Source organism: Dipodomys spectabilis, unplaced genomic scaffold, assembly GCF_019054845.1.
Source record: "Dipodomys spectabilis isolate Male_0828 unplaced genomic scaffold, ASM1905484v1 ptg000340l, whole genome shotgun sequence".
NCBI classification, from domain to species: Eukaryota; Metazoa; Chordata; class Mammalia; order Rodentia; family Heteromyidae; genus Dipodomys; species Dipodomys spectabilis.
In genome coordinates, this window is record NW_024871017.1 from 1,544,755 (window position 1) to 1,562,405 (window position 17,651).

Consider the following 17,651-nt stretch of genomic DNA (forward strand, 5'->3'; position numbering starts at 1 on the left):
GCATGAGATGCCATGCTGTCTGCTCAAGATTCTGAAAATGTCAAAACCTAGGTCTTGCCAAGTGGAGTGATGTGGTGGACTCAGCTGTATGGCCTGAGACCCTCGTGAATCTGAGGATCTACACGAAGTCACACATGGGATTAAGCTGAGGGCCCTTGCCAGAGAGAACACTTTTTCATTTTTCTTTTTTTTCCCCCCAGAGATCACACTCTGGAGTGGCTCTCTCCCTTTTCTGACTTCCTACCTTCCTACATACATGCACACAGATTTCTCTGAGGACATAATCTCAAGAACTTCATGACAATGATTGCTTTCTCTAAGCATCTAGTTCCAGGGAATGGTACTTAAGACTCCTATATTGCAGCTTTCACATTTCTTTTAAGTTAGAAACAAAATGTGATGAACAGAGACTCCCCCCAATTTTATGAGTTCAATAAGATGTTAATACCAAACTGAGAAAAGAATATTCCAAGGAACATGACAGGACATATTATTCCTGCACCCAGATGCAAAAATGTTAAACACTATTAGCTAAGTGCATATACATAAATATATGTGTGTGTATATCTATCTATATAATACCACAGACCATTATGTCTATAATGTTTTAGTAGTTGGGAAAATATTAAAAAAATTTAGGACTCAGAAGTGTGTATCATTTTTGGAATGCTCATATTTGCACAAGTTGCTAATTCACTTGCTGTACAAAAGGGAGCTAAGAAAGGGTAAGTGGTAAATTCATTACTAGTTAATGATAGTACAGATATAAAGGACATGACTATAAATGTATGAACTTGGGCATTTGTGTATATTTTAGAATGGAATAATAGTACTAAACAATATGTAATAATAGTACAGAAAAATGTTAAGTAGTACTAAAGAGTACAGAATAGTATTGTATAGAGTAGTTAAGTATGTCCTAAGATGTGTAGGGAAAGTTGAATAGCTGTGCCACAGGTATTTGTGTAGAGAAAAGGTAAAAGGTGGCCCCATTCTGGCATAAATAAAGGCAGTGTGGTTGGCTAGCCTGCTTAGCTCTAGGTAAGTACAGAGTTCAGTTGCAGACACCTAGAGATAACAACCAGAGACAAGGACACTTTGGACAGCACATGTGTAGGGCTTTGTTCTGAGGTGATTAGAGAAAGTATTGCGTATGCAAAGAGTGACCTGTGTCTTTGTGCCTGAGGTTAGTGGACTTACTTCTGCCATATTGATATGTGTTGGTTACACACCCCCTTTAGCCTCACAGTTTAGTTGAAGTAATTGTCTGGCTTCTGAAGTTTGCTCCCGGGGCAGAAGTATTTGAAAATACCCAAACACAGAAGAATGAGGGTCACCATGAGTTTATGAAGCAGCATGAAAACTGTTCTGTGGAGGTCACTGCAATGTCTCCTCTGCTTTCCACCATATAGAATCCATGTCAAGCAAAGACCTGTAGACTGGATATTATGAAGGAGGTTTCTATATATTTTCATGGACATATGTTTTTATTTCTCTTCGGTATATAGGCTTAGAGTTGAATTTATGTGTCTTACAGTAGCTCTTCAACCAGTTGAAGAACCACTAGATTGATTGCCAAAACATTTTACACTAATATATGACCCTGCCGGGAGCTTCAGTTTTGTTTCCTTGCCTTATTACTATTACATAAAATTAACAAACATATCCACACTACTTCGGTGAAGTCGATCCTATTTTGTTTTCTCTGTCCATCTCCGTGTGATTAGGAGGGTGAACATCCCCTAGGGGCGTGTGTGTGTTTCTGCATCTTCCTAGGGTGAGTGTGTAACCAGCGCGTCTCCTTCGGTGCTGGCATCGCCTGTGCCGAGGTGTGTGTACACACGGGCATCTAGCTGCGTGATCTGTGTGTGAGCTGTGTGTGCACACACGGCCCTCGGGGCCCTGTGGAAGGTGAGAGGTCAAAGAGCGCGGACACCTTCCTGTGCTGATGCTCAAGAAGGGCCGGGCCGGTGGGGTCAGAGTACCCGAAGAGTGGAGCACGGAAGTGAGGGCCACGAGCGGGGCTTGTGGGAGGACACTGGGTCCTGAGGACGGTGCACACGCCTAGAGCACCATCTGGTGGGAATCAGTGGTCACTGCACCCTCTGGTCCTGAGAAAGGGAGCATGGTGCACACGCCTAGAGCACCATCCGGTGGGAATCAGTGGTCACTGCACCCTCTCGGTTTGTGGGAAGAGCTGAGCAGGAGAGGGGCGGGGTTAGGGAGAGGAAGTGAGCGGCGCAGGGCGGGGTCTGTGGAGAAGAGCGGGAGAGGGGCGGGGTTAGGGAGAGGAAGTGAGCGGCGCAGGGCGGGGTCTGTGGAGCAGAGCGGGAGAGGGGCGGGGTTAGTGAGAGGAAGTGAGCGGCGCAGGGCGGGGTCTGTGGAGAAGAGCGGGAGAGGGGCGGGGTTAGGGAGAGGACGTGAGCGGCGCAGGGCGTGGTCTGTGGAGAAGAGCGGGAGAGGGGCGGGGTTAGGGAGAGGACGTGAGCGGCGCAGGGCGTGGTCTGCGGAGAAGAGCGGGAGAGGGGCGGGGTTAGGGAGAGGAAGTGAGCGGCGCAGGGCGGGGTCTGTGGAGAAGAGCGGGAGAGGGGCGGGGTTAGGGAGAGGAAGTGAGCGGCGCAGGGCGGGGTCTGTGGAGAAGAGCGGGAGAGGGGCGGGGTTAGGGAGATGAAGTGAGCCGCGCAGCGCGTTGTGTGTGGAGCCGCTCGGGAGAGGGGCGGGGTTAGGGAGAGGAGGTGAGCCGCGCAGGGCGGGGTTTGTGGAGCCGCGCGGGAGAGAAGTGTGGTATGGCTTCCGCCTATGCCGAGGGGCTGGCTGGCGGAGGGGGCTCTCGGCTGAGGGGCCGGCGGCGGGTCTCCTCAGGCCGGCGGCGGGTCTCCTCAGGTCGGCGGGAGGGGCCGGCCGAGGGCTCCTCAGGCCGGCGAGGGTTCTCTTGAGGCCGGAGGGGCTCCGCTGAGGGGCCGGCCGAGGGTCTCTTCAGTCCGGCGAGAGTCTTCTCTGGCCGGCGAGGGTCTCCTCAGGCCGGCGGGGCTCCGCTGAGGGGCCGGCCGAGAGGCAGAGAGCCTGAGGAGCCGAGGGGCCTGCAGAGAGCTGACACCTGTGGGAAGGAGAAAACAAAACCCTGCTCTTTGTAGGTTGCAGCTGCTCCTGGTTCTGACGGAGCTCAGGACGCGGCAGTTGCAGGCCCATTAGTAAAACTCCTTTGTTATCTTTCTCTGTGCCTGGGGGAAGCTCTCACTGGCAGGGTTATTACGAGTAAACCATCACTGCCTCAGGCCTGGCCTGAGATCCATCTCCTTAGGACATGGGTCGGGTAGCAGAAGGTGGGAGCAGACAGTGTGGTTGAGATGGCTTTTTCTTTTTCTCCTCAGCCATACTCCAGATCCTGCTCAGCAGCGGAGGGCCTGCAGGACGCTGATTCTTTGTTCTCCTGAGACTTCTCTTGACCTCTGGTGCTGCAGTGAGAGAATGGGACGAGTTCAGAAGCTTGGAATGGTGAGTGCCGGGTCTGCGTGTACGGCCTAATGTAGCATGGGCTGGGTGGGCCTCAACAAATCTTGCTTTGGAGAACATAGAGGAGAGAACATAGAGGATGAGGGTGTGAAGGGTCTGTGGAAAATGTGTTTGCCAGGTCTCAGTGGTTCCTGCCTGTTTTCCTAGCTACTCAGGAGGTGAAGAGCTGAGCATTGCAGTTTGAACCCAGCCCAGGTAGAAACATCCTTGAGGCTCTTTATCTCTAATAATAGGCCCTGAGTTCAAGCCCCAGGACCATCACAAAAATAGTTTTGTTTTCATCATACAGGTTTGATACACATTTTATTAGGCATACAAAGGGATTCTATTTCCTTTTGGCCACTTGTCTTCTATGGCTTCCCACAAGCTAGGCAGGTACTTCAGCTCTTAGCCCTGGCCCTTTTTATCCAGACTTTGATGCATGTTGTTTTCCTCTCACTGTGGGTACTTTGAGAAGAAAACACATAGTATCAGGATAAACTGTGGGGAGCCTAGAATTCTGAGTATAGGTTCATGGTGTGTGGAACCATGTGGGATGGACCTCATCAGAGCTTGCTCCCATGAACTCATACTTTGTCCAGGCAGCTGGTCTTTCTCTAAGTCTGCATGAAGTTTTCATCTATACTTTCATGTTAGTCCTGGGGCCTGGAGAAGGGGTGAAGGCATGTGAGGAATGGCAGCCTATCACTTCCTGCTTGGTAAGTTTGTGCCTATCAGAACAACTTCAGTGACCCTAAGCCCCTACCCCAGCCTTGGAGTCTTCACTGCACTTTCAGCTCTGCTTTTGGTCATGTGCTTTTCAGTGCCTGTGGGGTTGGGGGCTGAGGGATGTTTGGAAAAAGTTGGTAATTAGTCAGTCCTGGAGCTTGAACTGAGGGCCTGGGTGCTGTCTCTGAGCTCTTTCACTCAGTACTAACACTCTACAGTGCCACTTCTAGTATCTGGTGGTTCATTGGAGATAAGAATGTCACACACTTTCCAGCCTGGGCTGGCTTTGAACCATGATCCTCTGATCTTGGCCTCCTGCATAGCTAGGATTATAGGTAAGAGCCACTTGTGCCCAGCAGTTACGTTTGTATTTAAATTATTTTTTGGTCATGTTAAAGTCTGTTGTGTTTCAGGGTTTCCCCACAATCTAGGCAAGTACCTCAACACTGAGCCTCACCCCTTTATGTCCGTTAACCCAATCAGTTCCTTTACACTAGTATTATGTCAGTTTTCTAGAAAGGAGCTTCATTGTGACTATTTTGTCCTTTGCTTGTCAGCTATACAGGATTCCACACCTGCGGAGCAGTTCCAACATGCCTGCCCTTTGTTGTGTGCTGATTTTCTCTGACTGAGTACTTTGGGAGCAAAATGTGCAGAGTAGCAGAAGAAAATGTGTATAGTCCATACACTTGGAATTGTGAGTGTAGAATCTGTGTGTATGGCCCAGTGTAGAAGCGGCTTGACTGACACCCCCTCCCTGAACTTGCTTTCACAGACTCACACCCTACTTAGATCTTCACCTTCATCAGTACATCTATAGCAAGTTTTCGTTCGTGCTTTCAGTCATGTCCATCCCAGAGCCTGGAGAAGGAAATGAACATATGTGTGAGGAAGGGCAGCCTATGCATTCCTGCTTGGTACCTTGGTACCTGTCAGAACACCTTTAGCCACACTAGGCCCATCCCTGGCCTGCATTCTCAGCTCTGAGTCTCCACTGAGTTTTTGGCTATGTCCTGTATAGAGTTTGGAGGTTACAGGGTGAGGGGATGTGTGACACATGTTTATGTTTTTATTATGTACATCTTACAGACATCAGGCATTCCCAAGGTGTTTCAGTTTGCTTTGGTGAATTCCAGTGTATTATGTTCAGGACTCACCACAGGTAGGGCAACACTTCAACACTAAGCCCTCCATTTCATGCCTCAGAAGCCAGTCAGTTCCTATAGACTGGAATTATGGCACATTCTAATAAGGATCTCTGGAGGGAAGTAGAAGGCATAACCTAGCCTGTCAGATATACCAGGTCCCCCTTGTCTGTGACAAGGCTCCTGGATGCCTGGCCTTTGTTGCCTGTTGCCTGCCTCTGCCTGTAGACACTTTGGGACTGAGTGTCAGGAGAAAATGTTGAGAGTCCAGACAGTTTGAATTATGCATGTAGAATCTCGTTCTACAACTCTGTATGCTTTGGCAGATTGAGTCCCTATTTAGGCCTCCATCCTCATCTCTACCATGGTTTCATCTGTGCTTTTGGTATCTGGAGAAGGGGGTTAAGGCATTTGTGAGGAAGGGAGGCCTACTTCTTCCTGCTTTGTAAGTTGATACTTGTCACAACAACTTTGATGACTCTTGGCCCCAACCCTGCCCTCAATCATCAGCTCTGAGCTAACTCAAATCCATACATTTAGTGTGTATCTAACACATCCAGTAACTCTGACCAACTCCCTACAGCTATGGAAAGAATAAGCTTAAGGAAGAGTTGTTGAGGAATTGGGTAGAGGTGTAGGGTCATTGATGTTAAGGGCAGGGGTAAGTTTGGGTGCTTTTAGGGTTACTCAGGGTGTGAGTTTTAATTAAGTTTGTAGTTCTGGTTCAGAAATAGGTTAGATCAGGTGCTGGGTTTTTCATTAGCCACACAGAGCAGGTTTGTATGAAGAGCTAAGTTAGAGTTTGGGTTAAGTGTTACGGAAAGATAATGGATTATGGTTTGTGAATGGGTTAAGGATCTGGTGAAGTTAGGAGTTATGGAAAGGATTAGCATTTGGATTATGGAATGGGTCAGGCTAAGGTTAGGTTTTATAGAGTACATGTTTGAGTACTTGTTATACATTTGAGGTACATGTAAGGTTACCTGTTTTGTGCACACTTTAGGGAACATGTAATACTTGAAGTACATGTTAGAGTACTTGTTAGGATACATTTAAATGTTTGTATTAGAGTACACATTTGGGTATGTGTTAGGGTTACAGTTTACTTGTAGAGTACATGTCAGAATACTTATTAGAGTACATGTTAGGGTATATGTTAAGGTCATGGTTAGAGTATGTTTGGGTACATACCTGTATGTAGAGTATATTTTAGGGTATTTGTTACCATATGTGTTAGTGTCTAGAGTTTGTTTAATGTGATAAAGTACTATTAGGAAAATGGTTACTGTTAAAATACATGTAAAAGTTAGGTTCAGAGTTTGGGAAGATCTTTGTGATATGTGTTAGGATTGTGGTTATGTTATGGATTGGTCTTCAAAGTGGGTAAGGAACAATTGAGGCTTAGGTAACTTGTTAGTAAAGGGCTAATATAGGTTTGGGGAGTGCGTTAGGATTGTAGGAAGTATTAGTTATGCAGTTATGTATGGATTTGGGTCAGCAGATGGTTTAAGGTGAGGCATAAGATTGCTGAGTGGCTTAGGGTATATGTTAGGGTATGAGTTTGGGTTTGGGCACATGTTGGGTTGTGAGTATGGGTCAGGGGTACATGTTAGGTAACATGTTAAGATAGTGTTTGGATTTAATGCAGAGTAGGGTACATGAATTTGGGGTAGGTTTGGGGTACATGTTAGGGTGCACATAAACCTCTATGGTTTAGAGTACTCTTAGTCTACTTGATTTTGTATGTATTAGTGGTTAGGGTATACATTAGGATACATGGTACAATTATGGTATGTGTTTAGGATTGTTAGGGTTAAGGTACATGTTAGGGTTAGGGCACATGTTAGAGTATGTGTAAGGGTATACTTTGGGTACATGTTAGGGTACACGTAAGGATCACTGGGAGTATGTGTTAGGGTACTTGTTAGAATACAAGATAATGTTTACCATAAATCTTAGGGTTAGTTGTATGGATTTTGGTCAGGGTACATGTTAGGATGCAAGTATGGGCCAGAGTTAGGGTGTATAATGGGGTATATATTAGAGAACATTTTAGGGTACATGCTAGGGTTAAGGTGCGTGTTAGGACTAAGGCCAGTGCTAGGGCATGTGTCAGGTTATACATTCGGGGTATATGTAAGGTTTAGACAACGTATTAGTGGGTAGGGAATTTATAAGGATGTGTTATTAGTACATGGGTTAGGACATACGTTAGGGTATTGGTTAGGGTTAGGGTTTGATTATTTTTAGGACATGCGTTAAGAGTATGTGTTGGGTTACATTTGTGGTTCATGTTTGGGTGCTTGTAAGTGACCTAGGCTTAGAGTACATGCTAGGGAGTTATTCAGACTATGGGTTAATGTTTAGATTATGTGTTGGGGTATATATCAGGGTATGTGTTAGGTTTAGGACATGTCTTAGGGTATTGCTTAGTGTTTTGGTTTGGGTTAGTGTTAGGGTACATTTGGGGTACATGTTAAGGTGCTTGTAAGAGTATCTGTATGTGTTAGGGTACTTGTTACTGTGTGTGTTAGTGGTCATGGCAAGTCCTAGGCTACTGTTATGTCCCACATTTGGGTACATGTTAGGCACATGTATCGTTTAGGCTACATAACAATATGTGTGCTAATGTTAAGGGTTCATGTTAGGATATGTGATGGGGTATGTGTTAGGGTTAGGACATGTTTTAGGGTATTAGGGTTATGGTTTTGGTTAATGCTAAGACATGTGTTAGGGAATATGTTAGGTTACATTTGGGGATAGAGTGCTTGTAAGGGTACCTGCATGGTTTTGAGTATGTTCTAGGGAACTAATTAGGATATAGTTTTAGATGATGTGTTAGGATTAGGGTACATGTGTTACAGTTAGAGCAGTAGTAGAGTATTATTTAGGTTTGGAGTTAGAGTTAGTGTTAGGGTTCATTTGGGGTACATGTTAGGGTGCATGTGAGGGTATCTGTATGTGTTAGTGGTTAGGGTACACGTTAGTATACATGTTCCCATTCGCGTTAGGGCATGTGTAAGGGTATTGTTTGGGTTAGTTTTTGTGTTAAGGTATGAGTTAGGGTACATATAAGGGTAACTATGGTTTATAGTACATTTTGTTAATATATCTGTTATGTATTGGGGTATATGTTAGGATAGGTGTCAGGGTATGTGTTGGGGTACATGTTAGGGTATATGTTGGAGTTAGGATAATTGATAAAGGATTTGTTGGCGTTATGGTCTGGGTTAGGGTTAGAGCACACATTAGGGTATGTTACAGTATGTGTAAGAGTTAGGGTACTCGATTGGGGTAGGGTTAGGGTTACTGTTAGGGTTAGGGCACATGTTAGGATATGTGTTATGGTACATTGGGGGTACCCGTTAGGGCACATGTAAGAGTACCTGTGTAGATTAGAATATTTGTTACAGTATATTAGGGTATATCTTAGGGTTAAGGAACATGTTAGGGTAAGTTGGAGGTATATGTTAGAGTACGTGTATGGATGGACACATGTATTAGAGTATGGGTTAGGATGCTTGTTAGAGCATGTGTTAGTGGCTAGGGTACATGTTAGGGTATATGTTAAGGTCAGGATTAGGGTTTTGGTTAGAGTATGTTAGGGTACATTCAGGGTGCATGTATGGGTTATAGAGTATACGTTAGGGTTCTTGTTACTATATGGGTTAGTGTCTAGAGCATGTTTAGTGTGTTAGAGTGAAAATACTATTGGGAAATCTGTTACGGTTAAGATACATGTTAAAGCTAGGAACATATTATTAGTTTACTTTGGAGTACATGTTACGGTGCATGTAAGGGTTCTTGTATGGTTTTGAGTACGTGCTAGAGTACTTGTTGGATATGAGTAAATGTTTTGAGTACATACTAGGATACATGGTATGTTTGAGCACATGTTAGGGTATATATACTGGTACATGTATGACTTACAGTACATGATAGAGTACTTATTAGGAGACAAAATAATTTGTTAGATTTAGGGAACATGTTTGGGCATGTGTCAGGGTTATGGTATGATTTGGATTAGGCAACATGTTAGGAGGTGTGTTGGCATAAGTTTAGGGTACTTGTTAGGGTACATGTAAAGTTTACAGTATGTGAGTGGTTAGGGTACATGTAATGTCTAGGGTACATGTTAGAATATCCTTTAATTTTTATCTTTGGTTAGGGTATACATTAGAGCATTTGGGGTACATGCTAGGGTATATGTAGGAGTAACTGTATGGTTCAAAGTTCACATAAAAGTAACTGCTATGATAAATGCTAAAATTTATAGTACGTGGTAGGGTTTGTGTTACAGTTAGGGTATGTGTTAGGGTTTAGGTATGTGTTATGGTATGTATTAAGGGTACATGTTAGAGTATACATTATGAAAGACCTTGGTGTTCGGTTGTATGTAAGGGTGGCTCAGCTCTCAGGCCCACTGTGGGGACACTCAGCACTCAGGCCCTCCGTGGGGACACTCATTACTCCCCCACATGCCCAGCGGCTGTTTCCACTCTTGTCACCTGGGAGGAATCCTGGGCAGCCTGAGGCACAGGGTTGGGTCCCCAGCACATGTCACATGCCAGCCACCTGCCGTACCCACCCTCAGCCTCTGCTGCTCTTTGTGCTGACACTGACTCCAGACCTCAGGCCGCTGAAGAAGACGACCTAGGAGCATTAATGAAACCCCAGAAAGACCCTGACCTCCAGGAGACCCTGACCCCAGGTCTAGGAGACGGTCCCCCAGGAGACCCTGTCCCCTAGGTCTAGGAGGCATCTGCTGCTGCCTTTGATCTCAGCCTGTGCCTGCACCCTTGTCCTCAAGGTCTGACCACGCCACGGCCACTCGTCCCTGTCCCCAAACAGCCCTGGGCTCGGAGGAGGGGACCCTGCCCCCCTTCTACCGTCCCGTCCACCTGACCCCCATCTCCCGACCCCTCCTCCTGACCCCCTCCTCCTGACCCCCTCCACCTGAGACATCCTCCTGACCCCCTCCACCTGAGCCCTCCTCCACCTGAGCCCTCCTCCTGACCCCCTCCATCTGAGCCCTCCTCCACCTGAGCCCTCCTCCCAGCCCCTCCTCCTGACCCCCTCCACCTGAGCCCTCCTCCACCTGAACCCCTCCACCTGAGCCCTCCTCCACCTGAGCCCTCCTCCACCTGAGCCCTCCTCCACCTGAGCCCTCCTCCACCTGAACCCCCCTCCACCTGAGCCCTCCTCCACCTGAGCCCTCCTCCACCTGAACCCTCCTCCACCTGAGCCCTCCTCCACCTGAGCCCTCCACCTGAGCCCTCCTCCACCTGAACCCCTCCACCTGAGCCCTCCTCCACCTGAACCCCTCCACCTGAGCCCTCCTCCACCCGAGCCCTCCTCCACCTGAGCCCTCCTCCACCTGAGCCCTCCACCTGAGCCCTCCTCCACCTGAACCCTCCTCCACTTGAGCCCTCCTCCACCTGAGCCCTCCTCCACCTGAACCCCTCCACCTGAGCCCTCCTCCACCTGAGCCCTCCTCCACCTGAACCCCTCCACCTGAGCCCTCCTCCACCTGAACCCTCCTCCACCTGAACCCTCCTCCACCTGAGCCCTCCTCCACCTGAGCCCCCCTCCACCTGAGCCCTCCTCCACCTGAACTCCTCCACCTGAGCCCTCCTCCACCTGAGCCCTCCTCCACCTGAGCCCTCCTCCACCTGAACCCCTCCACCTGAGCCCTCCTCCACCTGAGCCCTCCTCCACCTGAACCCCCCTCCACCTGAACCCTCCTCCACCTGAGCACCTCCACCTGAGCCCTCCTCCACCTGAACCCCTCCACCTGAGCCCTCCTCCACCTGAGCCCTCCTCCACCTGAGCCCTCCTCCACCTGAACCCCTCCACCTGAGCCCCCCTCCACCTGAGCCCCCCTCCACCTGAACCCTCCTCCACCTGAGCCCTCCTCCACCTGAGCCCTCCTCCACCTGAGCCCCCCTCCACCTGAACCCTCCTCCACCTGAGCCCTCCTCCACCTGAGCCCTCCACCTGAGCCCTCCTCCACCTGAACCCTCCTCCACCTGAGCCCCCCTCCACCTGAGCCCTCCTCCACCTGAACCCCCCTCCACCTGAACCCCCCTCCACCTGAGCCCTCCTCCACCTGAGCCCCCCTCCACCTGAGCCCTCCTCCACCTGAGCCCTCCTCCACCTGAACCCCCCTCCACCTGAGCCCTCCACCTGAGCCCTCCTCCACCTGAACCCTCCTCCACCTGAGCCCTCCTCCACCTGAACCCTCCTCCACCTGAACCCCCCTCCACCTGAACCCTCCTCCACCTGAGCCCTCCTCCACCTGAGCCCTCCTCCACCTGAACCCTCCTCCACCTGAACCCCCCTCCACCTGAACCCACCTCCACCTGAACCCTCCTCCACCTGAGCCCTCCTCCACCTGAGCCCTCCACCTGAGCCCTCCTCCACCTGAGCCCTCCTCCACCTGAGCCCTCCTCCACCTGAACCCTCCTCCACCTGAGCCCTCCTCCACCTGAACCCACCTCCACCTGAACCCTCCTCCACCTGAACCCTCCTCCACCTGAGCCCTCCACCTGAGCCCTCCTCCACCTGAGCCCTCCTCCACCTGAGCCCTCCTCCACCTGAGCCCTCCTCCACCTGAGCCCTCCTCCACCTGAGCCCTCCTCCCAGCCCCTCCTCCTGACCCCCTCCACCTGGCCCCTCCTGACCCCAGTACCCCTCCCCTCACCCCTGCACAGACCCGGACTCCTCCTCCCACACAGGTGTGCTGAGCTGCAGTACACGGACGGATCACACAGGTTCGGGACTTTTTTGTCATTTTCTTTTCCCTTCCCAACCCCCCCCCCCCCCCCCCACTCCAGCGCTGCTCTCCGCGGGAAATCCTAGCTCCACCCCTCCCCGCAAGCCCTTCCCGCAGCCCCGCCCTCCTCAAGGCCCCGCCCCTCCCCAGGGCCCCGCCCCTCCCCAGGGCCCCGCCCAACAGGAAACCCAGACACCGCCCAGCGAGCCGCACCCTGCGTCCCCTAGCACCGCTTGGCGGGAAATGCCGGCCCCGCCCCGCAGCCCAGCCCCGCCGGCCCCGCCCACGGGCGCTGGCCTAACCCCCTCCTCCTCCTCCTCCCCGGCTGCCATTCCTTTCCCGAGACTGGCCGTGGGCCCCGACTCCCGTGGCCATCACCCTGCGGCTGGGGCGCCTCTCAGCGCAGGGCGGACGGGCCTCTGCGGGGAACAGGGCGTGGACTGTGGAGGGGCGGGGTCTGCCGGCTGTGCAGGAGCAGGCGGGGCCGGGGAGCTACTGCGGGGCTACTGCGGGGTTCCCGACAAGCAGATACAGGCCCGGGCCCCATGCCGGTGACCCCGCCCTCCTCCGGAGCCCCAGGCTGTGCCAACACCGAGGCTGGTCCCCGCCAGCCACCGAAGGGACAGGCGCCCAGGCCTCTGTGCTGAGGCCTGCGGGCGATTCCCTGCTTCCAGGCCCTGGGCCGTGCAGCACGCCCCGAGGCGGCCACTGAGCTTCGTGGACAGTGCTCACTGCCAGCCCAGCCCTGGGCGGGGCTTGTGCGGGAGAGATGGGGGCTAGAGAGGAAGTGAGTGGCCCAGGGGCGGGGCTTGTGGGGCAGAGCACGGGCGGGGCGGGAGAGGGAGTGAGCAGTGTGGGCGGGGCTTGTGGGGTAGAGCGCGGAGGGGCGGGGCAGGAGAGGGAGTGAGCAGTGAAGGGACCCACACCAGGCAGATCCCACACCAGGCTCCACCCCAGGCCCTATACCAGGTCCCACAACAGCCCTCACACCAGGCAGGCCCCACACCACACATGCCCCCATGCCATGCCCCATAATAGGCCCCACACTAGGCAGCCCCCACACCAGGCATGTCCCATACCAGGCCCTACACCAGGCCCCACACAAGGCAGGCCCCACACCAGGCCCCATACCAGGCCACACACCAGGCAGGCCCCACACTAGGCCTCTGTAGCACATCCGGTGCTGACAGCTCAGGGTCTGGGCTGCTGCAAGTCCACATATCTGAGTCCAGGGCTTCCCTGGGTCCATGCCTCAAGGCTAGTGCTCTACCACTTGAGCCACAGCACCACTTCCGGCCTTTTTCTTTTTGCTTATGTGGCACTGAGGAATCGAACCCAGGGCCTCAGGCTTACAAGGCAAGCGCTTTCCCACGGAGCCACCTTCCCAACCCTCCCATTCTTTCTTGAATGTAGGCCTTCCCTGAGTCCATCCCTTCCCAGAGTCCTTTTCTTCTCCCAGGCCTTCCCTGGGTCCATGCCTTCCTTGGGTCTCGGCCTTCCCCAGGTCTCGTCCTTCCCTGGGTGTGTGCCTTCCCTGAGCCTCTGGTTTGGGCTTTCTCCTTGTCTGGGCCTTTCCCTTGTCGGCAACAGCTCCAGTTTTGACCAGCCCTGAATAGGCCTGCCCTAAAGGATGTCCAATTCCTAATCTGGCTCATCTAGAAGTGGAGCTGTGGCTCAAGTGGTACAGCACTGGACAAAAACAACTCAGGGAGAGCACCCAGGCCCCTAGTTCAAGCACCAGGACCAGCACAAAGAGATTTTTGTTTTCATAACATAGGTATTTAATACATTTTTTTGGCCTGTCCTGGGGCTTGAACTCAGGGCCTGGGCAGTGTCCCTGAGCTCTTTCAGGGCTACCACTCTACCACTTGAGCCACAGCACCACTTCCAGATTTTTCAACCCAGGGCCTTATGCATGCTAGGCCGCTCTGCCACTAAGCTATGTTCCTAGCCCTCTTTTACACGTTACTAGGTACACAAAGGTGTTTCAATTTACTGTCTGTGAATTCCAGTGGTATTGTGTTCCATGACCTCCCACAAGCTAGGCAAGTGCCTCAGCTCTTGGCCCTGGTTCTGTCTCTCTAGCTGTTGTTTTCCATGATTTCCAGCCTTTGATACATGTTGTCTTCCTCTGACTATAGGCATTTTGAGAAGAAAACACGCAGAGTGTCAGGATAAAATGGGAGAGCTTGGAAGCTTGGAATCGTGAACATAGGTTCATGGTGTATAACCAATGTAGGATGGTCTGGATGGATCGGATCCCATCAGAACTTGCTCTCGCCACTGGTGTTTCTCTGAGTTTGCATCAAGTATTCATCTTTACTTTCATGTCTACACTTGGGCCTGGAGAACAAGGTGAAGCCTTTCCCTTCCTGCTTGGTAAGTTGATACCTGTCAGAACAAATTTGAGCACATTAGGCTCATCCCAGGCCTGTATCCATGGCACCAAGTCTTTACTGAGCTTTCAGCTATGTCCTGCATAAGGTATGGTGGTTAGGGGGTGAGAGGATGTGTGACACATGTTTATGTTTTCATTACATATATCTTACAGACATTTTGTCAGGCATTCCAAGGTATTTCAATTTGCTTTGTTGAATTCTGGTGATACTGTGTTCAGGGCTCTTCATAGGCTAGGGCAACACCTCAACACTAAGCTCTCCATTTTATGCCTTTGAAGCCAATCAGTTCCTGTAGACTGAAATCATGTCAACATTCTGATAAGGATTTTTTGAGGGAAGCAGAAGGCATAACCTAGCCTTTTCTTTTCCCTGTCAGACATACCAGGTCCCACTTGTCTGTGACAGGGCTCCTGGATGCCTCGCCTTTGTTGCCGATTGCCTGCCTCTGCCTGTAGGCACTTTGAGGAGAAAATGTACTGAGTGTCAGGAGAAGCTGGGGAGAGTTCGCACACTTTGAATTATGCATGAAGACTCTTGCTCTACAACTCAGTGTATGCTTTGGCAGACTGAGTCCCAACTTAGGCTTCCATCCTCATCTCTACCATGCTTTCATCTGTGCTTATGGTTCCTCGAGAAGGGGTGAAGGCATTTGTTTTTTGTTTTTTGTTATTTTTATTTTTTGAGTGAAGGCATTTGTGAGGAAGGGAGGCCTACTCCTTCCTGCTTGGTAAGTTGTTACTAGTCAGAACAACTTTGATGACTCTAGGCCCCAAACCTGTCCTCTATCCTGAGCTGTGAGCTAACTCAAATCCACTCACCAAGTGTGTACCTAACACATTCAGGAGCTTAGACCAACTTCCCAAAGCTATGAGAGGCATAAGGTTATGGAAGAATTGTTGAGGAATTGGTTATAGGTGTGGGGTTGTTGATGCTAAGGGTAGGGTTAAGTTTGGGTGTTTTAGGGCTACTCAGGGTGGAAGTTAGAATTAAATTTTTTGTTATGGATCAGAAATAGGTTAGATTAGGTGTTGGGTTTTCGATTAGCCAAACAGAGCAGGTTTGTATGAAGAGTTAAGTTAGTGTTAGGGTCAATGTTACCGTATGATAATGGATTGGTTAGAGAATGGGTTAGGGATCTGGTGAAGTTAGGAGTTATGGAAGGGATTAGCATTTGGATTATGGAATGGGTTAGGCTAAGGTTAGGTTTATAGAGAACATGTTTGGGTACTTATACGTTTGGGGCAGATGTAAGGTTACCTGTGTTGTGCACACTTTAGGGTACTTGTAATACTCGAAGTACATTTTAGAGTACTTGTAGGATACATGTAAGTGTTTAGAGCTTGTATTAGAGTGTATGTTTGGATATGTTTTATGGTTACAGTTTTTTAGAGTATGTGTCAGGGTGCTTGTTAGAGTACATGTTATGATATATGTTAAGGTCAGGGTTAGAGTATGCTAGGGTACATTCAGGGTACATGTAAGGTTACGTGTATGGTTTATAGAGTATGTGTTAGGCTATTTATAACCATATGTGTTAGTGTCTAGAGTATGTGTAATGTATTAGGGTGCTATAGTGAAATCTGTTAGGGTTAAAATACATGTTAAAGTTAGGTTCAGGGTTAGTTAGGGAACGGGCAAGGAAGAACTTTGTGGGATGGGTTAGGATGATGGATATGTTATGGAGCGGTCTTCAGAGTGGGTATGGAACAATTGAGGATTAGGTAATTAGTTAGTAAAGGGTTAATGTAGGTTTGGGGAGTTGTAGAAAGTGTTAGTCATACAGTTATGGATTTGGATTAGCAGCTGGTTTAGGGTGAGGCATAAGATTGCTGAGTGGCTTAGGGTATGTCTTAGGGTATGAGTATGAGTGTGGGCTAAGGCACATGTTAAGATGTGAGTATGGGTTCAGAGTTAGGGTGTATGGTGGGGTACATGTTAGGGAACATGTTAAAATAGTGTTTGGGTTTAAGGTACATTAGGGTACGTGTTAGGGCATGCATTTAGGGTAGGTTTGGGGTACATGTTAGGGTGCTTGATTCTGTACATATTAGTGGTTAGGGTATACATTAGGGTACATGATACAGTTATGGTAAGTGTTTGGGATTGTTAGGGTTATGCTATGTGTTAGGGTTAGGTATGTGTAAGGGTACACGTTAGGGTGCATGTAAGGATCACTTGGAGTATGTGTTAGGGTACTTGTTAGGTACATGTTAGGTATGTGTAAGAGTACATGTTAGGATGCATGTTGGGTACATGTTAGAGTGATGTAAGGATCACTTGGAGTACGTGTTAGGGTACTTGTTAGGATACATGTTCATGTTTACCATACATTTTAGGGTTGAGGCACACTTTAAGGTACATAAGGTGTTAGGGTACATGTTTGTGTGTGGATTCAGGTTAGGGTATATGTTAGGGTATGAGTATGAGCCAGAGTTAGGGTGTATGATGGAGCATATGTTAGGGAACATTTTGGGGTACATGTTAGGGTTAAGGTACATGTTAGGACTAGAGCCAGCACTAGGTTGTGTGTCAGGTTATACATTTGTGGTACATGAAGGTTACCTGTATGGTTTAGACCATGTATTAGTGGTTAGGGTATTTATTAGAATACGTGTTAGAGTATGTGTTTGGGTTAGGACATGGGTTAGGACATATGTTAGGATATTGGTTAAGGTGATGGTTTTGGTTATTTTTTGGGCACGTGTTAGGGTATGTGTTGGGTTACATTTCTAGTACATGTTAGGGTGCTCGTAAGGGTACCTAGGCTTAAGAGCACATGTTAGGGAACTATGCAGGCTATGATGTTTCAGGGCACATGTCAATATTGTGTTAGGTTTACGATGTGTGTTAGGGTATTGCTTAGGGTTAGTGTTAGGGTACATTTGGGGTACATGTTAAGGTGCTTGTAAGAGTACCTGATGTGTTAGGGTACTTGTTACTGTGTGTGTTAGTGGTTGGGGCACATGTTAATATACATGTTAGGATTATAGTATGTGTAAGGGTATTAAGGTTTGGGTTAGTTTTTGTGTGAAGGTGTGAGGGTATATGTAAGGGTAACTGGGTTAGAGTACATGTTAGGGTCCTTGTTACCATATTTATTAGTAGAGTATG

At 49.3% G+C, this 17,651-nt stretch overlaps 1 long non-coding RNA gene across 2 annotated transcripts; it reads left to right on the forward strand.

Annotated features, from left to right (window-relative positions):
• Window positions 1-2,750: 2,750 nt before the first annotated feature.
• LOC122095215 lies at window positions 2,751-14,491 on the forward strand. Of its 2 annotated transcripts, none has more exons than XR_006145069.1 (3): window positions 2,751-2,784; window positions 3,372-3,495; window positions 14,283-14,491. It is a non-coding gene; the product is annotated as an uncharacterized LOC122095215 (long non-coding RNA). The 2 variants fall into 2 exon arrangements; XR_006145070.1 differs by lacking the exon at window positions 14,283-14,491 and adding an exon at window positions 4,779-4,861.
• Window positions 14,492-17,651: the final 3,160 nt, after the last annotated feature.